This window comes from Mustela putorius, unplaced genomic scaffold, assembly GCF_011764305.1.
Source record: "Mustela putorius furo isolate JIRA1106 unplaced genomic scaffold, ASM1176430v1.1 tig00000281_pilon_pilon_pilon, whole genome shotgun sequence".
Classification (NCBI taxonomy): domain Eukaryota; kingdom Metazoa; phylum Chordata; class Mammalia; order Carnivora; family Mustelidae; genus Mustela; species Mustela putorius.
Window position 1 is genome coordinate 19,711,915 of NW_025421343.1, and position 26,717 is coordinate 19,738,631.

Sequence of the window (26,717 nt, forward strand, 5' to 3'; positions counted from 1 at the left end):
TTTTCGTGTGTGGTTCACTTGTGATCAGAGCCCATCATAGTGCTTAGTGTATAATAGGTATGTTAAGAACTGCGAAGGAGGCTGAGATTCTACTTACAAGCTAACAAGTTAGTTGCTGCTCTTTCATGGATGCTGGCAGAAGACGCAAGACTCTGAGGTCCAAGAAAAAAAGACTTTATTAGTCACAGCAATAGCAGTGGCCAGAGCGTCTACATTTGCACTACTTTCTTGAGTCTCAGTTCTCACAGGGTGATGTGAAGAGGTCCAGGTGACACATGCAAGGGCAGTGGGTTACATCACAGAAGAGGAACACTGAGCTTAGGGAACCAGAATCATTTTTAATGGGCAGTAAGTTTATTTGACCTTTGCCTTGCAGGGAGGCATTATCTTTATAACGCTGGATAATACACAAACCTGCCCTTTGCTCCACAGGGAGACACTATCTTTAATTGTCAAGGCTGTTCATTGTACCAACACGTTTGAAAGATGGTCAGGAACGAAGAAGTCAGTGCCTTGGCCTGCAACATGTGCAGAAAGAGGAGATATGCATGGAGAACACTTTGATCACTGAGGCTTTCTGCCTGGGTCGAGCCTCTCTGCCTGGCACCCTTTACAGATCCAGCACAGGGATGGGGGGTGCTACCCACACAGAGACTGCAGGGCTCGCTGAATTGAAATGCCAGATTAGAGGTCCAGGAGGTTGAGGCAGCAGGAGCTTGTAGGACAGAGTACTAGCAAGGAGGAAGCTATGCAGAGAGAGAACGCTAGCCATTCACATAGAGTTCTCTTGAGTTTTGGCTAAATACTAAGCTGTGCATGTGTGGGCAAAGTCTCTCCTAAGTCAGGCAAGGGCCAACTACGGGAAAAACTACCACCAGGAAGCTGTAAGCAGAACAGTGTCCAGAGCTCACATCAGGTTGGGAGCCAGCCAGAACGGAGTGTGGAGAGACATTGACTATCTGAAGCTTTCAGTAGATATCTTAGTCGCTGGGTTAACAATGGCCCTAGAGTAAAGGTAATCCAGATTAGGGTTTTTCATGCTTGGTACCATTGATATTCTGGGGAAGGATAATTCTTGTTTGGGGAGGCTTTCCTGTGTACTGTATAATATTGAGCGGCATCTCTGGCATCTATTAGAAGCCAGTAGCACTTTCCTGGTTGTGACAACCAAAAATGTTTCTAGACATTGCCAATATGCTGGAGATAGGGCTGGGGGAAAATTATACCTGATTTAGAATACTGCTCTAGACCCACGGTAACAAAGCACAAAGACAAGCCTTGAAAGCTTTTAGATGATCTTTAAGTAAGTCAACTATCTGCTCCACCCCCGTCTCATTAATCTTCAAAGAAAGAACAAAATTCAGCCACTCAATGATGTAACATTCACATTGTCCAGCCGCATCCAATAAAAACTTACTAGCATGCAAAGAGGAAGGAAAACATTACCTGTATCTAAGAGAAAATCAGTGATGAGAACTAGATCTATAAATGGCAAAGATTATTGAATGAGCATACAAAGAACTATTATAAGAACTATTACAAAGAACTATTAAGAGAACTATTATAAAGATGTTCAGAGATTTTTTTTGAAAAGGTTTTATTTATTTATTTGACAGACAGAGATCACAAGTAGGCAGAGAGGCAGACAGAGAGAGAGAGGGGGAAGCAGGCTCCCAGCTGAGCAGAGAGCCCAATGCGGGGCTCGATCCCAGGACCCTGGGATCTTGACCCGAGCCGAAGGCAGAGGCTTAACCCACTGAGCCACCCAGGCACCCATGTTCAGGGATTTTTTAAAATAAAGATTTTATTTATTTATTTGACAGACAGAGATCACAAGTAGGCAGAGAGGCAGGAAGAGAGAGAGGGGGAAGCAGGCTCCTCGCTGGGTAGGGAGCCTGATGTAGGGCTGGATCCCAGGACCCTGAGATCATGACCTGAGCCAAAGGCAGAGGCTTAACCCACTGAACCACCCAGGCGCCCCAAGATGTTCAGGGATTTAAAGGAAAACATGAATATGATGAGAAGATTAATAGAAAATCTAAAAATGAACCAAAGTATTAAATTTTCTACAACCAAAAAATACAATACCCAGAGGGAAAAATTCACTAAATGGACTCAACAGCACATAAGTTAGGAATTGCAGAAGAAAATATCTATGAATGGGCAAGCATGGCAACTTTCCTGTCTGAAGCCCCCAGAGACTCTGTCCTGTGGGATAAGATCAGGAGTCTAATACATACGTAGTTAGAATTCCAGAAAGAGAGAAAAGAGTGAATGTGGCAGAAACATATTAGAAAAAAATACCTGGAAAATGTCCAAATTTGATGGAAGCTAAAAATTTAAATATCAAAGAATTTCACCAAACCCCAAGCTATATAGACACAAAGAAAACCACACCAAGACACATCATATCATTGCTACGATCTAATCATGAAGAGAAAAATCATAAAAGCAGCAAGAAGAAAAAGATACATGATATACAGAAACCAAGGTAGGAATGAACATTGAATTCTCATCAGAAGGAGTGAAAGCCAGAAGAGAGAAGAATTATATTTTTCAAGTTCTATAAGAAAGATGTCTATCTGGAATTCCCTATCCAGAAAAAAATATCCTCCAAAATGAAAAGGTCATTCAAAATCCTTCAAGTGAAATGAAAATAAAGGCATTTTCAGGCAAAACAAAACAAAAGCACCTGGGTGGCTCAATCAATTAAGCATCTGCCTTTGGCTCAGGTCATGATATTGGGCTTCTGACATCAAGCTCCATATCCAGCTCCCTGCTCATGAAGGGTCTGCTTTTTTCCTCTCTGCACCTCCCCTGCTCCTGTTCTTTTTCTCTTAAAAATTTTTTTTTTCTTTTTTAAAACAAAACAAAAAGGGGCACCTGGGTGGCTCAGTAGGTTAAAGCCTCTGCCTTCAGCTCAGATCATGATCCCAGGGTCCTGGGATGGAGCCCGCATCGGGCTCTCTGCTCTGCAGGGAGCCTGCTTCCCCCTCTCTGTCTCTGCCTGCCTCTCTGTCTACTTGTGATCTCTCTGTCAAATAAATAAATAAAATCTTAAAACAAAACAAAAATCCCTCAAGGTTGCTAGAACTCAACACTGGCATAATGTGCAATGTGAAATGTTAAAAGAAATCCTCCAAATTGAAGGAAAATGATAGCGGATGGAAACTTCAACAGAGAGGGGTGAATTATCAAACTGACAGAGAGATAAAAACATGAATAGAAATTGTTGGGTCACCCAAAATTGGGTGCCCCAATGATGGGTCCGTGATTAATGGAGCGAGACTGATACAAAGCAAAGGTCAAGCAAAGCTTTATTTCGCACCAAGCATCAGGAATCAGACCAACAGTCAAACAGACCGGTTGGGGCTGCCCCTCCAGAGAGGACGACCCCTCCCTGCTTTCCAGATTAAGAGCAAAGGCCATGTGGTTGGGCCTGGCCACACACAGGTGGCAAATGAGATTGTAACACACACAGGAAACTCCACAGTGATGCTAGGCGACCAACTGAATTACAATTTACCCTAGTAGACATTTGATTTAGCCTATCACACCTTGGTTAAGATTGGCGTCAAAAGGCTCCCAAAGGGCGGGGGCCCATACTCCTTGGTAGCTAGGGAGACAGTATGCGCCCCCACTGATTGAACACCTCCACCTGGCCTGACCCACCCTTGTACTTGGACTTTGTTACATGGGACTGGTTTCCCGGACTTGCTTTTTAAGTAAGTTCCCATGGGCGGGTGGGGGGCAAGGTCATTTTGCCATTTACAGCAAAATGGCAGTTCAGCCAGGGTAGGGCTGCTCTGGCTGAATAGGCCCTTACAAAATAAAACATGAAATTGCATTTATAATTCAAACCTTCCCACAAAGAATAGTCCAACTCCAGGCTTTTCTGGTGAACCAGGTAAAGTAAAAAATAATACCAATGTGTGACAGACTTTTACAGAAGATAGGAGAGAAAACACTTCTCAGCTTATTTTAGGAGGTTAAAGGAGGGCTTGGCAAATATTTTAGACTATTCTAGGTTGCGGCTGTTCATCCGGCTCGTCCTCCTCTTCCTCCTTGTTCTCGTCCTCCCCCCCCTCCCCCCCCTCCTCTTCCCTCCTCTTCCCTCCTCTATTCCTTCTTCACAATCCTTTATCATTGTAAAAGCCATTCCTAGCTTTCGGTCCAGAGCAAAACTGCCCAAGTGTCAGATTTGTCCTGTGGGCCCTAGTCTGCCACCTACTGGGCAAAAGCATTAGTAAGCTGCGCAGACGCTCCGAAGGACTTCCATGAGGCACAGTAGAGAAGAGCTCTAACGACTTAGTTAATACTCCCATCAGACAATGTACAGACTGTATTTAGGGGTTTTCCAGGTATCTTTTTTAAAAAAAATTAATTTCTCGTTTAACTCAAGTTTGGCCAGAGAACGTGCTTTGTACAATTTCAAGTCTTTAAAATTGTTGAGGCATTAGTGGGTTGTATTATATGCCCTTCAACTTTGCCCTTGGGGAGCATTTTAAAGTTATGGAACAGAGGGGTCTGTAGTGAAATGGAAAGAACCAGGCCACCCGTTGGAAAATTAACGCAAAGAACCAAGCATAGTGGGGGAGATTTTCCCCACCTTGGGGAGAACGCAGCGTTGGAGCAGTGCTGTCTCAGGGCCCCCTGGGCTCCAGCAGGGGGAGGTACTGTGGGAGCAGAAGGAGGTCTTTCATTACTTGCAAGCTGTCCACTGGGGAGCAGCATTCCGACAAATGACACTCGGGTGTCTTTAGAGGAACTAGAGGCACTAAGTGTCCTTAGGGGAACACTCTTGGCCATGACAGCTTCAGCATTCCCATACAGAATGAGTTAGGGGCCAGAGGAGAGTGGCAAAGGGACACACACTAGGGTTTGCTTAGTGAATGCACTGTTTGTGCTCAGTTGGCCTGCTCATATGGGATGGTTTTGGGGGGCACTGCCACTTTCCTTCACCCAACTGCAGTAAGGAAAACAAAACATGTTCCATGGAAATATAGAAGGACAAGTACAAAGCACATACAAGTATGATTATTAACTCAATTTATAGCGTGGCTATGTTTCTGTGAACCAATCCTTTTACAATTCTCTCTTAATATTTCATATGCATCTTGCCTTGTGAGGTAGCAAACAGGAAATCATTACCTCAGTTTATTACTGAGGATGAGGAACTCCATGGTAAAAATTGTATAGTTAAAGGATGTTCCCTTAGAATCTAAGCTCCCTTGGGGAGCTGCCTAGTTAATCTCATTCTTCTAGTATTTGTAGTAGGACTTAGTGCAAGTACGTGTGCAACAAATATTTGTTGAATGAATGAAACTGCAGTCATTCACACTGTAAAGCAACTAATCCTTTATGTTGCAGGTACAGTTCCGTTTTCTCTGTCTTATAAACTTGGTTTGAATGTTAAACTTAAAAAAAAAAGTCTGGGCATGGGATGCCTGGGTGGCTCAGTCAGGAAAGTGCCTGCCTTCAGCTCGGGTCATGATCTCAGGGTCCTGGGATCAAGTCTCACGGGCTCCCTGCTCACCACGACGCTTGCTTCTTCCTCCGCCCCTCCCCCCACTCATGCACTCGCTCGCCCACGTGCGCGCTCTCTCTCTGACAAATAAATAAATAAAGTCTTAAAAAAAAATTCTGGGCACCATGATAATGTTGGCCAAGGGATGTTTGGTTTTAAGGGCAGGGCAGAGGAGAGGAAGGGGAGGAAGAGAGTTAGTGCAGAGGAAGGCACTCATCTGTCAAGGAGAAGTCATAGAAATGACGTATTACTAGCAGCCCTACTACTGCCCATAGCGGGTCAGTCCAGTTTCAAAAAAAAAAAAAAAAAAAAAAAGCAGCATCTTTGCTCTACATGATGGCGACTGAGTCCTAATTAAAATATCCACCCCCCCACCAAAGCCATCCTGTTTCTGTATCTGTTTTGGTCGAAGTCTCAAGTGAAACCTCAGATGATTGAGAAATTATCATTTCAAATTTTCATCAAGGATGTTTGCATGTGTCCCCTTTCCCTGGACTAGTTGCTTTCAAGGATGAATGGCTGAGTCCAGAGTTAGGGAGGAGTGGGGCTGAGCCCAGCTGGAAGCAGTCATAGGGCTGGGTAACCATGATGTGAACACCCCTTAGATTTGATGGAGGGTCAGTGGACTGATGAAGGGGCAGTCCAGCGCTGGGTCTCATGATCTCCATTTCCCAGCCTCTTCTCGCTCCATTCCGCAGGCAGAGTGGAAAGCTGGGGCTGATTTCTGTGTGGCTGGGGGCTGGACCACAAGCTGAGGGGTGGCTGCTGGCAGCCGGCCCTTTACAAACAGGGGCTGAATTGGGAAGGATGGCGGCCTCCTCTCAGTGTATTTCTCCCTTTTGGCCACAAGATGACAACACCTCCCTTCAAACAGAACCAAAGTCATCTGATTCGGGACACAAAATTGTTACTTACTCTGAGGACATCCAGCTGCCCTGAAGAATTTGGGGAAGGGCTTGGCCACTCTGACTATCACAGAGTTGTTTGTCCGACCACATTTACTGCGGACTTGCTATGTGTGGGGGGGGGGGGGAAGGCGGGGTACAGAAGTGAAGAGCCCATGAGGCTACCCCTTCTGCGGCTCTCAGAGCCTAGTAAGGGAGAACAGGAATTAAGCAAATAATTGCAAAAACAATGAAGTCCTTTCAATGATAGTAAGTGTTGTAATGATAAATAAAAAGTGTTACTGAGACCACATTAAGAGGAAAAATTTGATCTCATGAGGGCTGCTGGGAAAGAAGGCTGTTCTGTAAATGACCCATCATGGACCCTATTCACTCACCCCTTCACATACCCTGTTACCCCCACCGGCGCGTACGTCTTCATATTTTCAGTTTATAGTTTACGGACCCCCCCAACAACATCCCATCATAAAATCCCATCATGGACTCCACAGCAATTAAGAGGCACTATTTACCGCTTACACCCACACCCCTCAACCCTTAACACGTCCCTTATCGATTCTTTTCCAATCTCCACCATGAGCCTTGTAAATCCCACCACTCGTCCCTTTGGTATCCTTCCTCACAAACCCTCAAAGACCCTGGTCTTACTCAGCTTGGCATCTCAAAGCCTCCCACAGTATGGGACAGATAATATGTTCTTGAAAATATTTGGCAAGCCCCAGACCAGATGGTCCCATACCCTACCTCACATAGTCTATCACAGCCCTGACATGGCTCTTATCACAGAACCAGGGTCTCAGGCCCCAGACTGGAAAGGCTCAGGACTCTGCTGCCTTCTTTCTAAAGGAGGGGGCTGTGAAGGAAGCTGCTCCCCTGCCCCCATCAGGCCCCATCAGGCAGGAAGGGCACCCTCCCTCCACAAGCTAGGTACTGCTGGGGCACTGGCCCAGTCCTGCAGGCTGACTTGGTCTATGTCACCCACACCCATGAATGACCGTTTTACCTCCAGAGGGCCCCAGGCCCTGAGGATGGGTCTGCTGAGGACGCTCCTAGTCTGAGGCTTCTCCTAGTCTGAGGCTTCACCTTCTCTCCTTCTCTGAAGGGCCACAGAGCAAAGAAGGGAGCACCCCAGAGCTGAAAGTGGCTTCAGGGAGCCATCCAGTTGGACACCTTCCTCTCCCCCCCCCACCCCACTCCCCCTTCCCCGCCCCCTCCTGTTTATCTAGTGTTTCTTTGGGGAATGTAAACACAGGGTTGCTTTACTTAGCAAGTGAGAGCTGGAAGAAAATGTAAAGACCAAGTGTAACTCTGTCATGTAACAAGCGAGAAGACCAAGGTCCAGAGAGCAGAAGGCATCTGCCCACACCTCCCAGTGGTCTGGGCAGAGCCACATCTCCCGTGCTCCCTGCTGTGTCCCAGAGACCACCCCTTAAGCGCCTCTTAGCGCACATTAGCCAAGCAACGCTACTTGCATTAGGAAGGCACGAAGGCACGTCCAATGCAAACCACTCTAGAGATTGCATTTCAAAGATTGATAGACATGGCTTTTGCATTATCTGCTGTTTCAGATTAGCTAGGCTGTGCCTTCATTCTTTAGTGCTGATATTGGGGGTGGGAGGGGTGAGGAGTGGGGGGTAGGGAACCAATTTTTGAGTCCCTCTTACAGGCCTCAGGCTCCAGCTTGCAAGGCTAGGCCTGAGAAGGACGGGGTTCTCCATCCTCTACTTTCAGTCCGTCAGGAGATTTCATTGTTTAAACAAACATTTCAGCGAAGCCATCCAGCTGGGCAGTGATTTATGGCTCTGGCTGCAGTTTTTCCCCAACAAAGATAAACAATCGTACAACTCTTGGGACTGGAGCTGGGACTCCTGGTTCTAATAACTTGGAGCCGGCTGGACCACGCCAGCCATCGCCTGGTCTGGGGTTTGGTTAGGATCTGTTCACACTGGTCCTGCGGCTAAGCCGCAAACCTTGGAGGGCCTTGTTGTGTTTGGAAGCTAGACGCATTGCCTACAGGGCAGGGGAGAGTGGCAGGCAGGAGAGAAAGGGCTCAGGGTTGAGGCTTCAGGCCCATCCCCCTCTCCCAAGAGGGCAGCAGCGCTCTGCATTCTGCACGGTGGTTACTGGGTGGTTTTGGTCAATAGCATCATCTGTTCTTCCTTCTTTTGGTAACATTATGTCAATTTCCTCCTGTGGAGTGATTTCAGGATGCATCCCATGCCGGGCGGGGGGCTCCTAGAATCCACTCAATCCTTGGCTCCCAGAGCAGAGATGTGTTCAAGCCCTACCTATCACGGCAATACATTGCTGTGGTTATAGTGATTGGCTCTATGTGGACATCTAACCCTTTAAAAGAAAGAGAATGGCGATGAGACCTCTGCTGGAGCTGCTAGGAAGGAGGCAGAGACCCCTTCTCTTCGGACTTGAATTTGAGAGGATGTGCAAGTATCATAGACCACAAGAGCTGTCGCCAGCATCCTGCATCCATAGCATAGAGGACAGCCTCTCCAGTAATGGAGCCGATACACAGTGGGGCTGAGGGTGGAGAGAGAGAGGAGAGAGACTTCCACCCTGTAAGTCCCCTTTTTGTTTAAAGGTATCCTTTTACTTGCACCTGAAAGATTAACCAACACCTAGCATCTGACACAGGGGGGGAGACCTAACAGGGGAAGTCAGCTCCAGCAGCCTCCAGCCCAGCTGCTTGAGTATCTCTGGTGGTTTAGCCAGAGAACAGTAACTCCTTGGTTATCCCCCACTCTCCCCTGTCACTGTCCCACCCTGCCCCCCATCAATCTGTTTACTTGTGTCTATGGTTTATTTCAACAAAAGGTTAAAGAAATGGGCAAATGCAGGGATGAATGAACTACAGCTCATGTTTCCCCTAGAGTTCTTGGTTTATTTAGGACAGATTGAGAAGCACATCTCAGGAAAAGAACAAAGAAGGTACCTTTGACTGTGCAAGGGAAGAAAAACTCACATCTGATTGTTGGGGACCAGTGAAGACTTTATGGGGAGGGGGTGTTTGGGAGGAGTTTTGAAAGATGAAGAGGATTTTGGTAGGCAGAGATGGGCAGAGGCTTTACAAAGATGAAAGAGTGTGATGAAAATCAGGGAGGAGGGGAAGACTATTAGGGGAATGTAGAAAAGTGGAGTCAGACTGGAGGGCAGGAGACATTTAGGGGAAGCGGCAGCTGGCAACGTAAGTTGGTATCATCTAGGTAGATTCTTCTAATGAGAAGCTTGTTCTTAACTCATGTGGTAATGGGGAGTGATTGAACACTGTTGAGCAGGGCTGTGCCTTGATTGGACATACTCTTGACTATAGATGGAAGAGGGAGAGACTGAATGTGGAAAAGCCACTGAGGAGGTGTTAGGAGATAACCTCGGCTCAGTCATAGCGCAGGGAGAAAGCAAGGGGAGGGAAGGCAGGGAGTAAAAACAGGAAGTCGTTCTAGCGCCGTTCATTCTTACTTTAAGAACTGTGAGATTTCTGGAGCACAGCTTAAAGTTCAAAAGTCATAAAAGCAAAGGTTGATATATTTAACTACATAAAATTTGGAAATTTAAAAAATGCCATAAATAAAGTCAAAGGCAAGGAAAAACCGGGAAAAATATTTGCCAGACATATAACAGAGGGTTAATCTCCTAAATATATACAAAGACCTTTTAGAAATAAAAAAAACCCCAAACAATGGAAAAATGCACAAAGGATATTAACAGACATTTCACAGGAAAAGATACAATGGTCATTAAACATATGAAAATATAATTATATTAACATTTATATAGTTTTATATTTACTTATACCTTTCACAATAACTATATGAAGAATATATTATTATCATAAATCCCATTTAAAAATTTTTTTATTTAATTATTTTAATTAATTAATTAATTTATTTTTAAAGATTTTATTTATTTGTCAGAGAGAAAGAGAGCGAGCACAGACAGACAGAATGGCAGGCGGAGGCAGAAGGATAAACAGACTCCCTGACGAGCAGAGAGCCCGATGCGGGGCTCGATCCCAGGACTCTGAGATCACGACCTGAGCCGAAGGCAGAGGCTTTAACCCACTGAGCCACCCAGGCACCCCTGAGTCCCATTTTTTGATGAGGAACCAAAAACACATGTTCAGCAAATTGCCAAAGTTACTCGATTAATAAATGATTCATTTGGGATTTGAACCCGAGCAGTCAAGGACCAGAGTTTGTCGTCTGAAACTTATGCTACACTTCTTGCTCAATATCATCTATTCTAAAAGAAACTCTAAATGGAAGTATAACAGAACATCATTCTTTATATATCAGATAAAAAAAGTTGGGTGGATGATTGGGAAAACTGGGAGGGAGCTAACACTCCCGTGTTGTTGGTAGAAGTATGAACTGGAAACAATAATTTAGGAGGCAATTTGGTAATATCTATCAAAATTTTAAATACACAATTGCTTTGACCTAGACATTTCATTTCTAACATTTTTCTGAGGGGACATTTGTACAAAGGGATGTACAAAGGGAAACATACAGAGATGTTTATGGTGCCATGTTCATAAGAGCAAAAGACTGGGAACAAGCTACCTATCCATCAGTAGAGAACTTGGTGTATGGATTATGGTACATCCATAAGACTGGCAAGAATAATAAGGCCTATCTATTTGTATGCTATGGAATAATTTCTGAGATACGTTCAGTGAAAAATGCAAGGGGTAGAGTGCACCATAACTTATGAATCTGTATTTACGCTCACCAGTGGACAGTGTCTGCCCCAGGGCAGGGGAGCTGGGTGTCTGGGTCAGGGATGAAGTGGAGCAGGTCTTTTCACTACGCATGTTCTGGTATTGTTGAAAAACATTTCTAACATGTTCAGGGATCATGTTTTCAAAGATACAAATCTACAATAAAATACAGTGTTACATGGAACAAAAACCACAAGGGAAGATGTGGTTTCCATTTCACTCAATGTCCAGCTTGTCACCCCCTTGGCTCCAATGGGAAGGAGAGGTGAGCTGTGCTGTGGGGTTGCACGCAGGACTGAGGACAGGGAGCAAGGGCTTGGGAGTATGGTGATCTTGACCAGGGAAGAGATCTCTTGCCAGATGGACATTATTTTAAGATAGGAAACATGCAAACTCTCTCTTTTTTTTTTTAATGTTCCATATATCAAATTTTATCTCCCTTCTTCTTTAAAGCATGCAAACAAACCAACCAACCCACAAAGAGAATTAAAATCCCTTTTGAAAAATTCCAGTCTGTTGCAGATGAACTAGGAGAAACAGGTTTTGCCCTTACCAGGCAGAGTGGTGCAGCCATAAGAAGAGTCAGAGAAACTCAGAAGCCAGGTGTTGGCAAGCACCCGTAAGCCACTGTTTTCTCACCTCTGGAGTGGTCCTTCACAAGCCTTACTTTGTGTGCACTTCACAAGGATGCTCTGTCTTCAAGGTGGCTGGTTTGATATTCTATAGGTGGTTTAGGGAGTGTCTGAGCCAGGCTGAAGCAATTGGACAGGCTAAGAGACACGGAGGAGACTTTAGAGTGGGATGTGGGGACTTTCGAGATTTTAGAGAAAGGGAAAGGAGGAAGAGAAGCTAAAAGCCTGAGTAGCTGAAGCCCAGAAAGCAAAATGGTAAAAAAACAAGGCTAGGAGAGTGCGTTTTGGTTTTCATTTAAAAATTTGTTATTATTATTGTTGTTGTTGTTGTTATTTTTTTAAGAGGGAGAGAGGCAGAGGGCAGAGGGAAAGAGGGAATCTTAAGCAGGCTCGATCTCAAAACCCTGAGATCACGACCTGAGCCAAAATCACGAGTTGGGCCCTTAACCAATGGAGCCACCCAGGCACCCCCAGGTGCATGTGTTTTAGAGACAACACCATACAGAACAACTTTGTGGACCTTTTGGTGCACTTGTTCAATACTTTCTTTAGAATAAAGTTATAAAAGTTGACTATCTTCGGTCAAAGTTTCTGTGAAATTTTGATTCACATCACCAAATTGCACTCCGATAAGATTTTACTATTCTCACCCAGGTCGTGTGTGTTTCCCTCTGCCCCTCTACCTTTTGCCAATCATTGAAAATCTGAGGGCATTCGTATCTGACATTCTTCTTTTTCTCAGTAAGAGAAGAGAAGAGATGCTGGCCCGAGCTCAGAATGAAGGACTCAGGGGTAAGACAGGCCCAAGGAGGGTGGCGGAGGTGAGAAGGATCAAAGTGAGAAGGTTCAGAGCTGCTGCTGTGGGAAAAATTAAGCCGTGAATGGGAATAGGTGAGACCTGATGATGGTTTATCCAATTGTGTTTTTCTTACTTGCTTTAGGACCATCTCCTTTGTTCTGGAGGTGCCTCAATGAGGATTTCTGTTCTTAATTTTAGAAAGAGAATTGGGTGGACAATTCAGTTTAACTACAAAAGCATTAATTTAGTGCCTGTTATGTGCTGATTACAAGGCATGCCAAAGTAAGGAGAACTTGGGCCCCCATCCCAAGCTGCTCCGTCCAACAGCAGATACAGACCTGTTGTTAGTCAAGAATCACAATGCTATGTAATCCAGGGCTGACAGAGAGAAGGGAAGGTTGCAGTTGTAACACCGAAGGAAGAGTAGCTTCTTTATTTGGGAGAGCCATGCTCTGAGAGAAGGCTTAGCAGGAAGGCCAGGTCTGAGTCCAGGTTTTTTTTTCCCCTAAAGATTTTATTTATCTGAGAGAGACAGAGAACAAGTGGGAGGGGCAGAGGGAGACAGAGAGAGAATCTGAAGCAGACTCCAGGGGCCCATAAGTCTCTCCGTTCTCCATTTTCATCATCTTTCCTTCTTCTCACTGTCTCAGAGGAATCTTCACTGTTTATTTTTGGGGAGTGTAGAGGAAGGGTGGAGAGATGCTTTGCTCTCACTCAAGATGTTCCTCCTAAATATTTTAATCTTGCCCAGACATCAAAGCTTGTATTTTTCCTTTTCTCCCTATCACATCCTTCCCTTGCGGCAGAAGCTACTTGCCTGTTTAGTTGGGATTGAGTGTGGGGTGTGGGGGCAGCAGGGAGCTCTGGGAGGAAACCCGTTGGTCATTACCTCCAGAATGTTTCCTGCTATGTTTTAGTAGTTGGTCCTGAGTCCACCACCCACATGGTAGCTCAGAGGCTACCTGCAAGTAATGTAGTCAATGAAAATCATTTGGGGACCCATCTTGCAAATGAGATCTCCAAGGTGGCAATTTATATTCCCAAAATGAAAATAAGCATGAGGCTGTGTGGACGAAGCATGGCCTGGGTTTCACAGAACCTTTTGTTTTTCTCGAGCAGTTGGTGGGAGACTCTGACTTAGGACCCCACTGTGGTTACGTGTCCCTGTCTCTGTGCCTCGGGTCTCTGGTCATTTAGTTTTGCCTGCACTGTCAGCCCATTTCAGGGAAGGATGAATTTTGGAGGAGTTGGTGTCCTAAGAAGCGGGGCCATGTGATCGGGGGCCTCACAGAGAGGGAGTGTCATGTTAGCCTGGGGTCCCAGACTCTGTTGTGTCCAGCTGACACAGAAGGGATCCCAGCCCGAGCCAGACAGCAACTTTCATTCAGTCTCGAGCCACATGCTGACTTGGTATCCTCCTTGGGCTGCTGCCTATGATAGGTTTCAGGGGAGAGGCCAGTATGACCCACAACTGGGAGAGGAACTCACTGGGCACGAGAGGAACTCACGGGAGGCAGAGGGCGAGGAGAGAGAGAATGAGGGTTGTGAGAAACTGCTGAGCAGAGAGGATGGCTGATGAAAATTACAAAGTCTGATAATCTTTCATCTTCACAACTTTTCATCTGAAGCATGAAGTGTAATCAGATGTTTGAAGAGCCTAGAGAAACAAATAAAAAAAAAAAAAAAAAACCAACGTAAGAGCAGAAAATGGAATCTGGGGGCAGGTGCGGCATCTGTATTATTATTACAGTGAAGACAGATATTGGAACTGGCTGTGAGATTGGTTTTGGAAATCCTGTTCTGTTGCTATGGGTAAACAGGCCCTGGGGAAAAATTGCTTTTCATTTCCTGAGATAGGAAGGGTAGGAACGGGGTGGGAGGAAGTGGTCATGAATCCCTGGAGACAGCAGTATCCAAGCCCTCCTCAGCCAGGATGTTGGGTTGAAACCAGATGGCCAGTAGGTCACGACAAAGGACACCCGTCAGTGGAAGGGCACGTCCTGGGCCATGGCTTCCCACGTCTGGTGTCAACACACCGGCGGTCAGGAATGGTGGTCGGTCAGTCTTTCTTGAGCTCCTGCTGTGTGCTCGGTGAGTGTGTTGTGGCACACAACCTAGGCCGTTCTCATCGTATCCCAAGTGAATGCCATTCCTTGGAGCGTGTCCCAGTTATTTATTGTTGCATGACCAACCACCACAAAACTTAGCTTTTATAAAAGCAACAATTTATGATAATTGCTCATATTCTTGTGAATTGATGGGGCTTGGTTGGGTGGTTCTCACTGAGGGTTTTTCATCTGGTTTCAGTCAGATGTCTCTGGGACTGCAGTTCTCTGAAGGCTCAGTGGGGCTGGGCGTTTGAGGTGGTTCACTCATGCGACTGGCTGTCCACTTGGGACTCAGCCAGGGAACATGGACTTACACATTGCTTCTCCGTGTGACTCGAGTTTCTCACAGCATGTTGACTGGGCTCTGAAGAGGGAGGGAGTGTCCTAAAAGCAAGTGTTCAAGAGGTCCCAGCATTATGACGTGGTCTTGCAGGTCTAAGAATGTCATTTCTACTGAGTTCTATTGGTCAAGTCCAGGTTCAAGAGAAGGGAATTAGACTCCACCTCTAAATGCGAGAGTGACATGCAGGAACAGGGAGGTAAGGAATTGATGGTGGACTCTTGGGAGGCAAGCTACCACTCCCACTACATAGGATCACTTAGAAGAGTCCTGTGCTTGGTCCAATGCTCTGTTGTCATCATCTTGTAATTTTTAATCATTGTTAACAAGGAGCTCCTCTTTACATTTTGCAACAGGCCTTGTAAATTAGGTAGCTTGTCCAGTGTAAGTCACATTGTGAAGTATTTGAGCAGCATGGTGAGGGGTAGGCTTGTGCTGGGCCTCTGTGCTCTGCAGATGGGGCTCCTGCCCATGGAGAACTTGCAGACTAGGTGAGGACAGGAGACTTACAGGAAACACTGAAGCTAGTGAATGACAATGTCTGAGCAGAAATTAGGCTGTGGTTCCTGAAGGAGGGCCAAGATGGCATTGGGGATGTTCTTCTTCTTCTTCTTTTTTCTTTTTAAGATTTTATTTATTTACGTATTTGTCAGAGAGAGAAAGAGAGAGCACAAGCAGGCAGAGAGGTAGGCAGAGACAGAGAGAGAAGCAAGCTCCCTGCTGAGCAAGGAGCCAGATGTGGGATTCGATCCCAGGACTCTGGGATCATGACCTGAGTCGAAGACATTGGCTTAACCAACTGAGAGACCCAGGTATCCCAGGGAGGTTCCTCTTATTTTGCTTATTGTCTTGGGTGATATTTAGACTCTCAACCCATGTTGGGTAAAGCCTTCCTTCTCTTCTAGGAATTTTAGAAATGTCCTCTTACTCTTCCCACTGGGCTGGGCCTTGCCCCTTACCCTTATTCCTAGGACTCTTGTGTTAAAGGCTTTGCATGGAGGGGCTTTCCATCTGAGGACCGGCTCCTAGGGTGGGGATAAGGGAGAAGGGGAGACGCAGAGGCACATGAACCTAAAGCCCAGCTCAAGCTTAAAATCTTGAGTCACTGGAAGATGCCAGATGGAAGCTGGGCCAAAGGTGGTTAGATTTTGGGGGAGGCGATGGAGGGAAGAGAAGAGGGAGCTCTCTGGTCTCCTCTAGGGAGCATGGTGCGTTCTCTGGTGCCCTGGACAATACCTCCCTCTTAGACCTCAGGCAGATGCCTCACCATTCAGCAAAGCACAGGGCATTCCTTTTTTTTTTTTTTCTTTTTTTTTTCCCCAGGGTAGGAAATGGCTCAGAGGCCTGGACCCAGCCCAGCCCCTAATTAGGGCACAAAGACAAACAGCCCCTGAGGGAGGGTGCCACCTCTTTACAAACACTGCCCAGTTTCCTCCAGGGGGATCTTCCTGCTGTGATGAGTGTACAAGATAACCTTCTGTGTGTACACACTAACAGGGCATCAGAGGCTAATGATTTATTTCTATCTTTGTAAGACTGGGAGGTCTAAGGAGGGCACTGCTCCCTGGGAAGGCGGTTCCAGGATTTCCCTAAAACAGAGACACATGCGACTGGCCCATCCAAGGCCTGGTCAGTCATCGTTCTTAGCTGGTCAACTGCCTATTTGCCCTTGACCTTGGTGGGCTGCTCTACAGGATCTACATTTCCCAGTCTCTTTGCCTTTTAGCTTCCAGGGAAGTTCATTCAATGCGGGGGTTGGGGTGGTTGGGGTGGTCCTTGGCAGAAGATGAGAAGAAGGAAGGAGGGGGAAAGGTGGGGCATTTCTTTCTCTCTGCTTCCTTTGGTGTCTTCAGGAGAATCTAGATCTTTTCATGGCTCCAGCTCTTATCAGATGACCCCTCTCTCTGTGGTTGCAGTTCCCACTGGACAGGCTTTCTCACTTTTCTTTCTTTCTCTGGCCCTAGAGTGGAAGTGGCTTCCTCCCTTGCTCCTGTCTGGATTGTCTTATCATCCCTGCATGGCTTCTTAGCTCTTCATCACTAGGTATCGATTATGTTTCCTCCAACATCTATCTCTGGTCATCTAATCCCTGGAGGCAAGGAAGGGTCCTGTGACCCTGGCTCCGGATGGAGTCTACAAACCTTAGCTCCAGGTGAGTCCAAATGTTATGCACACCAGTAACCATGTTCTAATCCTGAGAGCAAACTGAGAAGGCAGTTGGCCGGTTTCCACCAAGTCCAGGTCCCTAGTGCTCCTTGGACCACCTGGCTCAGTTTGAAGAGGCCCAGCCATGGCAGGGAAAGGCATAGTATGGCTGATGCGCACAGAGACTGGGGTGGGGGTGAGGTGTGCTCCAGTGACTGCTTTCCACCCTTATGAGGTCCTCTCATCTGGTGCCCACTTTCACTCTTTGTGCTTTTACGCTTTGGTAGCTAGTGACTAAGAGTATGTGTGTGGGTTGAGAAATAGTATAAAAGTTAGCTCAGGCACCCATGTAGATGCACAGTGTGAGGCCGTCTAGCCTACATGGATGAATACGAATTAGGTTTCCGTATCTGTAGGGATATGAGTCCAGCACAGACAAACCTTAAGCATGGTTCGCAAGGTCACTTGGTCTCTAAGACAAAGTCTTTAGGGTCACTGGTAAGACATGGGTCTAGAACAGAGTTGAGGAAGCAGTTGTTAGCTGGGCCTAAGAAAGAGACACATGGGAGCCGAAACCAAGGCAGGAGCTATGGGGACCTTTCCTTCCTTGTTTGGGGTCCAGCTCCCTCCAACGGTGTTGATGACTCAGCTCCCTCCACTGAGTACATGGCAGAAGCCTGGGGCCAAGTCATTTGCCAGATGACGGGGGAGCTGGGCTTTCTATTAAAAAAAAAAAAAGCCTGACCCTATCTATTTTGGTTCTTCCTCATTAGCAAGTAGGATTTGGGACAGAAAACCAACAAACAAAGGGGCAAGAATCAGGAAAACCAGTGCAGGAGCTGGACAGAGAAAGAGAGAGAGAGAGAGAAGTTGCCCCATGATGACCTTCAGCTTCTCCCGCCTGCATTCCCCTTGTGGGGAGAGCCCAATCTCAGGCCAGCCCTGAAGGCTGTACTGAGGAGCCTGGCCTGGGCTCAGGGGTCAGGGGTCAGGGGTCCGGCTGGACCACGGTAGGACCTGCTCCATGCAGGTCTTCTCTCCTTCTGAAGCCTGGAGACCAACCTCTGGCGATGCCCCTCTCCCTTCTTTTTCTGGGCCTGCAGCCTTGTCTCAATAATCTGTCTGGGGCCCTGCTTTATTCTCCCTGGCCTCTTCCCCACTAGATCCAGCTTCTGGTAGGGCTGGGATCTGTGGAGGGAACTTCACGATGCTGCGTGCCTGCTTAGATTTCAGAATACTCCTCTGGAATTGCCCATTGCTGTGGCCCATCTGCTGGTCGGGACACCCTGTTACCAAATGTGGGAAGATCTGCCACTCCCCTCCCCAGCTGCCCACGGTTGCCGGGCTGCCACCTGCTGTGTGTTTCCACACCCTTGCACACTGCATTCTGCCTGTCACTCTGGATGGCTGCCCAGCAGCTGCAGCTGAGACTGTCCTGCCAGCACCTTCCACAGCCCGATGGGTGGTCCTGTCCGGTCCTGGCCCTCCCAGCTGGCCTCATCTTGCTGCGTGTGCTGAGCTGCATCTGGCTGAACACACTGCTCGGGTAGCCTGGACGGGCCCGGCCACCTTGACCTCTAGAGAGATGGGCATCCTTACTCAGGACTTCTTGGAGAGGGTCAGGTGTGGAACCCAACAGTATAAGACAATAATGGTGACGACAGCTCATGTTTTTTGAGGACTTACAAAGTGACAAGCTCAGTGATTTACCCACTGGATGTATACCTTGCAACTACCCTGTAAAATAAGGATTATTATGTCCCCATCCCACAGATGAAGAAACCAAGGCTGCATGATACGAATGAATCCATGTGAAGGTCCCACAGGGCATAATTTATGAAGTGAAGATTAGGCACTTTTCCTTTTTGGTTCTGTTTTTTGGGCACCAGGAAGAAAAAAAATAGGAGAGGACGTTTTTAGCCTTAAGACCCAAGAAACAGAAGAGAGGAGAATGGACTGGACATAGGGTAGCACAGGGTAGGCAAATGAATAGACCATCCTCCTTGTCTAGATGAAGGTGGCAAGGTGACACGGGATCAGGAACTTTCCTTCAAAAGGTATGGATTGTAAATAATTGCCTGTCCTGTTTTTGGAAGACTTTGGCCCCCAGTGGGGGAGAATCTGCATTTGCACTGGCTTCTGCCACCAGCTTTTGCTCCTCTTAGGAACACAAGATCCGCTATGTCTTACTGCACTCTATAGGCTGTGATGGGATCCAGCAACAGGGTTATAGCTGCAAAATGGATCAGGCTTTGTGGGCTCCCATGGTTAGTCTTGGGGTCCTACCATCATCTCAACTGCCCAAATTGTCATTTTCAGATAGTCCAAAACATTCAAGAGTAAATTCTGCCTTTTGGTGTTGCCAATTAGGGAGCTGTTTTGAAGGGGCCCCTGTGATGAAGAATCCCATTGTGAGGGTGCCATGAGGGCCCATGGAGCCCAGGCAGGATCTGAGTTACACAGGTGTGCCCCACATGGTAGGCTGTGTGTGTGGCTGCCTGGGTTCTGGAACCTGCGGGGTCCTCCGTGCTTGGAATAGTCTGGATCTGCTGACTTGGCAAAAATGGGGGTGGGGGTTGGTTCCCATCTGGAGGGGGAGGGAAGGAGCTCCCGGTGGCCGGGCCGTGGAGGGGTTTGCCAGCTTTGCCCGTAGCCCTGAGCTCCCCCTTCTTTCCCCTCAACCACAAGAACAGCGTAATTCTCCTCACGTTACAAGTAAACATCTGGCAGCATCTGCCATGCTCAAAATAAACCAAGAACTAATAGGAGGCTTTTGTAACCACAACAGGTCCTGGATAGGGAAGGAAGGGGTGGTTCACTGTGTGTAAGCCAAAGCTGGCTACTTGCGGAGCCTCGACTCCTTTGTTTCTTGACGGGTGGTTAATTAGTCAATCAGTGCACGAGCTCCTAGAGGGGCCTGCTGGTACAATTTGCCATGGCTTTCAGGGCAGCTCCCAAGGACATCACATGAACCTTGTGGGGCCAGCTGGTCCATGGCACAGGAGGGACTGGGAATGATGGTCAGTCCTGAGGAGTTAGCTGCCCCTTGCTACACGTCCGGGGTCAAATTACCCAAGGACCTGGGAAGAGGGAGAGAACAGTGTGGCAAACCAGTGCAGTCACTGCAGGGAAAAGGGCCATCTTCTGGAAGCAGAGCCTACCTGGGTCAACCCTTTGAAGCTGGTAATGCGTCTTGGAAGACACGACAATATACACAGTGACTCCTCAAGTCTGATCGACAAGCTGGAAGCAGCCTGGGTCTGGCTGGCAGCCATCTGACAGCTCTGACGGGGCTCTGGGATGAAACTGGCCATATTCAAATGGCATGGAATCCACTCCTCCTCGCCTGCTAAGTGTAAGCGACAGACAGAAAAACAAATTAATATCACAAATGTCACCGACTTTCACGGTCTGGCAAGAGAAAGGCTTCCAGCCAGGGATGGGCTCACAAGCCTTCAGAATTCTGAGGACTACTATCCTTCATCACCCCCATCAAACAGCCAGAAGTGGTGTACGGCTCACTGGAGAAGAGTGAGCAGGAGCACACGGGGAAGGTCCAGGTGCCTGAATGCTCAGAGATCAGGCAGCTGGCTGTAACCTCAGAAAAGGGTTTTATGCTAAAGGTTACAAACTGGCTGCCAGCTGGCTGAATCCAGCTTGTAGACATGTATTAGAAGGCCCACAAATATCTTTATTTTTTAATTTGAATGAGAGGTGAAAATGTGCAAATCAGGAGAATCACACACACACCAAACAAAAAACAAAAACAAAAAAAGAAGAAAAAACCCTCATAGTCCCCCAAATACCTATGCACTCAGGCACCAGGCAGCACAACTCCCTTTCCTCCCTTCTGGCTTCTACAGTCATTTGTGATTTCAACCCTAGTATTAAGCCATCAAGCACGCTTTATGGATCAGGGAGTTAGTAGGGCTGACTTTCCAAAAGTCCAATTTAAACGAAGGTTATATAACAAAATGGAAGAGAGATTTTGCTCCTACTTTAGGTGAAAAGATTGAGCTACTCCTTTAATCCACTGAAACAATTACCTAATTAAAATAATTTTTTTTATTAAGCAACATCACAACATGCAAGAAAAGTTTGAAAGTTTAAAAAAATGCTAATTGGATTGTCCTCCTTGCAAAATTTTTCATCGTGTGCATTCCTTTCAGTCTTTTTTTCACACACATTTTTCCATAGTTTCATATGTGGGTGTGCATCCTGCTTTTTTCATTGACCACTGTAATTTACATATTTTACCCCATTGCTTTCTAATCCGCATTTTTTGTTATTCTAAATAACATCTGCCTGCATTTGGATCTTTTTGTATTTTGAAGTATTTGCTCAGAATATAGTTTCAGAAGTAGCATGAATGGGATATATCTATATCTATATCTATATCTATATATAAAAACAGCTTGCAAATTAAAGAGTTAACCTGGAAATTCCTAACCCACAAGTACCTTACATGAGTCTCTTCATCTCGGCAAATCATTGGAGAGGTTGTAGGGAAAAAAAAGTTCATTTCAGCATCTGTGATAGGATTGTGGGTAATTAAAAAAAAAAATTCAGCATGTGAAGTCCATTCCGGGAATAGCACTATCTTGAGACCCAAGTCAAATAGTACTAAATGTGCTAAGCAGAGGCCCTTGTTTAAAGAAGAAACTCATTTGCTCTTAATAGTTGCAAAATGCCACATAGCTCGACGATGGAGTCAGAAGACTCCGCAGATCATGAAAGCCTGGTTCACAACGATAGGGGAGGCCAAGCTACAAGACAAACTGTCTTTCCCCATTAAAGCATCTTTGTGCCCTAAGTACGAGAGTCATTTCTTAGAACAATAGCTGCCTTTAAAATTTTTTATTGATGGGAGAAAAAAAAAAAAAAAAAGCTAAACAGGACCAGAGCGTTTAAAGGTATTTTATATCCTATAAACAACCTAAAGAGGGGTGTAAACAAGGTGATACGTCATAAAATGAAATGTGATACAGATAACCTTACCACTGTCTTCTGCAAGAGTTCAGACGACTAACGGCGCCTTAGATCTCTGAGTCGTGGAAAGCAAGCACACTGTATTTTCATTTTGCCTACATGTCTGTGTCCAAGGAATTCAGGAGACTGACCTGACGGAAGGGCAGGACGAAAGGAGAGTCTCTTCTCACAACTGGCCTCCTCCGTGCAGAAGAGCCTCAGGGTGCCCCAGGGGCTTCTGGGAAATGGCGCCTAGGTTTTGTTCCCATGCCAAGCCAGTCGGCAGCACCTCTCAGGGCGGGATTATGGAGCACTTGAGCAAGTCCCACCTCCTGTGGAAAGGCAGCCTGTCTTCGGTGAGGAGAAATCGTGCCTCCCTAATCTACTAGAGCCCTTTGAAGGGCCAAGTAAGTGTATGGAGAAGGGGGAAACAGTAGACACACTCTGTTTACACTTTCACGAAGCTTCTGACAGCCTCCACCCCAGAGCCTGTTGAGTTGCCATGGGAAGGAAGGAATGTCTGGGGACCATAAGGAACTGGCTTAGAGATAAGAAATACGGAGTAAGGATAAATAAGCCTCTCTCTGAATGGAGAAGTGTTAATGGTAGGGCTTCTCTGGGGTGGGGGGGAACCGATGCTCCTGAGGTCCCATTTAACCCAGTTAACTTGCCTCTAGTGACTTGAGATGGGACCATCAGGCGCTCGGCTTTCCTGAAGCCATATGCGCGCATCAGCCTCCTTGCCCTAACCTCATAGCTCCTCCCTCGCCTCGTTGAGCTTGTGACAGCTCTAGTGACGTTTTTGTGACATCTCTAGTGACATCGTGAGGTCCTGAAAGGCAGGGGCATGTCTGATAATTCAGTATTCATGGCAGTGATTAGCACTTAAGAAACATTTTGTGACCTGAGCCCTCGAGAAGGGGGGAGCTGTACATTGAAATTGCCTGGCTTGCCAGTGATGTCCTCCCCCTGGAGAAATCTCAGCCAGAAGCTGTAAGTAATCTGCAGAAGACTCGGGAGACTGGTGAGTGGTCTGATGTTTAGCACAGGCAAGGGCCAGTTGAGAAAGGCATTAGATGAAAAATAACTCAAATACACTTTGTTTTTATGATACCTTTTTTGTTTTTATTATACATACATAATTGTTTTATTATACATTATACATTTTATTATATATACATATACCTATGTAATATATATGTATATAATATATAATATGTGTATATGCACATATTATACATTATACATTTTATTATACATCACACATGGAATACATATAGATGTATGTTGGTGTCTATATCACTTTTGAGAAGAGTAGTATAAACTGTACTATTGAGGGTGACAGAAGCTCTCAGTGATAGCCCAAGGAAGAGTTTTGGGTCCCTATAATCCAGTGCTGCTTAACCTATTTTCATGATTGCCCCCTCCCTTACCAAGTCCTTTTGTGGATACTTTTATCCTAATTGTACCATCCCATGAAATTTTAATAGCTTGGATATACCGTGTATCTGTTTATATACTGTGGACCTTTGGAGAGCCTCCAGCCAGTGGGATTTCTAAGATTTCTTCATGTCCCAAGAGCCCAGTTTGGTCTCCCTGGGGACGATCACAGCCCTCATAAGCATGCAGGCTGTCGAGGACTCCCTGACGGTTATGGACCTCACATCAAGGTCCCTCTGGCTTCAGGTGGGTTTGTCCAGTGGAGAGCTCCACAGGAGATGCGGATGGGGCAGAGGGGTGGGGAGGAGAGTAACACAAGAGAATATAGTCATCTGGCTCCCGCCTTGTGAGGTCACCCCGCCTGGCTGTGTTTTTTGGTCACTTGACTCCTAGGTTCTCTGGGTTCTGGTAACAGATTATATTCCCTTTCCTTGGGAGGGGTTCATAATGGCTCTACTGCTACTGGCCCCAAGTTATGGCACTATCCCTCGGGGTTCCCCTGTATCTACATGTTTATAAATCTATCTTATGTTCAGTGTGCTTTCCTGTTCCTGTTGGGACCCTGGATGAGAGATGGGGGGGTCTTATCACTATACGTCAGAAGAAGACCCTGGAGCTGGGAGGAGGCCAGCAGAGGTAGGTGAGTGATGGAGGGTAGGAGGTGAGGTAGGACTGGGCAGGAGGACAAGGGGTTACAGTCCTAAAAAAGGAGGCTGAGAGGGGCCTTGTTCTGATTTATGGAGTGGGGTGAGAGAATGAACTCTTGGATATGGTCATTGGGGATCCTCTAGAACTTGAGAGGTAATTTTAGGAAATAGTGTGGTCGCTGTCTTTCCCATAGTTGGGATTTATCTCGCACTTTCTCCACCTGATGGTGTAGCATTGGCCTGGATTCACAAAGAAGTTACCAGGGGAAATGGAAGTCCTGTATGATAGGCCTCAAAGGCGCCCTTTAAAAATGTCGAGTTCTTTGGGGAACACCCTCGATCTTACGGAATGAGCCAGAGAGGGAGAGCTTGTTTCCTTAAATTGCCTTGTGGGTTTTCTATTAAAGGCAGGTGTATGTCGGTCTGGGAATCCTTCCTAAGGGAAGTGCACTTCTGAGACATCACTGATCTGGGTTCCGGAGGACCCTGTGCTCCCACGTGAGACAGTGGGGAGAGGGGCAGGAACACAGGTTTTCAGAGGCTAACATCCTGGTTCTTTATCTTCTGGGCCATCCCCTGCTTCAGAGCTGCCATGGGGATTAGATGAGAAAGTGCACCTAAAGGCAGCCTGGCCCTCTTCCTAGCAGACTGAGTAGTCTCATGCTTCAAGTCTACCAAGTCCTTTGCCGGCTCTGCCCCTGGGAGCAGGGGGCAACCAAGCTTTACATGCTTGGGCTCCAGACGCCAGAGAGTGAAAGCAGGAAGCCGTTGTCATGGATGGCGGGCGGGTGGGCACATTATCCTGAGGCCTCCTAATCCCATTTTCTGCTTTCATGTTAATCCTCTTCCTCCTGTCTGCCACACACTCAACTCCCAGGGCACTGACCCAGAGAGCCCAGCTCCACCTCCTCCCAGCAACCGCAGTGCTCCCCATCGGGAGTGCTGGAGGTGGGGCATGGGGACAGCCCAGCTGTGCTTCAGTCCTCCCCAGCCCACCTGGACAGTCTTCCTGGCCAGGTCACAGGTGAACACTGAAGGCTCAGCTCACTCAAAGCAACGACAGATCAACCAGTACTTCCTGAACACTGAGTGTTTGCAGACACTGACGGAGACGTTTACTTACATGATTTCATTTGGTTCCCATAACACTCCTGTGAAGCACATATTATTTATCTGAAATTTGCTGATGAGGAGATGGAGGCTTGGGGAGTTGTCACAGCCCAGATGACACAGAGAGCAAAAAACACATTCCTCCAGAGCCTCTTGGGGGATCAGTCCCATGTGACCCCTCTCTTGTTGTTTCCTACTTGCCCACCCTTGGAAGGACCTACCTCTGGCTTCCCTCTTCTGGAAATGTCACCTGAGGCTTCATTTGGCTGAGTGTATTTCTCTCAGACACGAGGCCCCGGGGATCACTGGCTGCGCAGCAGAGCAGAAAGAACATAGACTTTGGGGACGGGGGTGTGGTTCTGGCTTCCACAGGAAGGGGACAAGATGTACCCAGGAACTGAACGTTTTCCAGGGAGACAGGTGGCTACATGGTAAATGGCCATCTGGGTGGAGGGATGATTTTGCCTCAGGCTTCTTACTCACTGTCCCCCTCCTTTTCAGGGCACTCTGTTAGGTCTCCTGCTAATCCCTTTTCTCTACTCAGCAGGACTGAAACTGGCCATTTTTGTCCCCAGATTTCTAGGTTCTGAGGCAAGTTTCACTTGCCGAGGAAGAAGCGATCCACCTCAGCCGCCTGTGCCTAAGTCTTTCTGAAAAAGTTAAATGTGCTCTGGAGCTCCGTTTAAAAAAAAAAAATGTATTTATTTATTTAGATTTTCTTTATTTGAGAGAGAGAGAGCACAAGTGAGAGAAAGCAAAAGACTGTGGGGGTTGCGAGGGTGGGGCAGAGGGAGAGGGAGAGGCAGGCTCCCTGCTGAGCAAGGAGCCTGAGGGTTTCGAATCCAGGACACTAGAATCATGACCAGAGCTGAAGGCAGATGTGTAACTGATCGAGCCACCCAGGAGCCCCTGGACCTCCATTTCAGTTTGTCACCCACTCCAAGTAAGCAAGGGCTCCCCAAGTTTCACGTGGATTGCTCTTGCTGGGACTCTCCCCTCTGGGACAGGCTTGGAAGTTGGGGTGGGATTTGAATGCTTACCAAATCCCTTACTAGCTGTCATCTAGGCTTCAGTTTTCAGGTCCGTAAAATGGGATTGACAATTATACCTTGCTGAGGCCAGAACCTGCCCCTCTCCTTGGGCCACTTCTAGAAACTTCTAGAGCCTAGAAGGCAGTTCTGGGTTCATCTTCAGCCTTCTCTTTCCTTCCTGAGCCATGCACTTCCTGGGCCTTATAGGCCTATCTACTAACTGTAATCAGGGTCTTTGCTTCCCTCTGGGCTGTACAGACCCCGCAGGCTTCCCTGCCCCAGTCCCATGACACCACCTTGGTCTCAATGTAGTGATGTGGGTCCTCCTATCCT

The 26,717-nt window shown here is 46.9% G+C and overlaps 1 long non-coding RNA gene across 5 annotated transcripts; it reads right to left on the bottom strand.

The window, feature by feature from the left end:
• Nucleotides 1-11,558: 11,558 nt before the first annotated feature.
• On the bottom strand, nt 11,559-22,442 carry LOC101671093. Of its 5 annotated transcripts, none has more exons than XR_001176229.2 (4): nt 22,187-22,442; nt 21,649-21,718; nt 20,350-20,537; nt 11,559-14,252 (listed from the first exon to the last, which is right to left on the bottom strand). It is a non-coding gene; the product is annotated as an uncharacterized LOC101671093 (long non-coding RNA). The 5 variants fall into 5 exon arrangements; XR_001176230.2 differs by having other exon boundaries at nt 20,350-20,534; nt 22,187-22,441; XR_001176227.2 differs by lacking the exon at nt 21,649-21,718 and having other exon boundaries at nt 20,350-20,534; nt 22,309-22,418.
• Between the last annotated feature and the right edge of the window lie 4,275 nt (nt 22,443-26,717).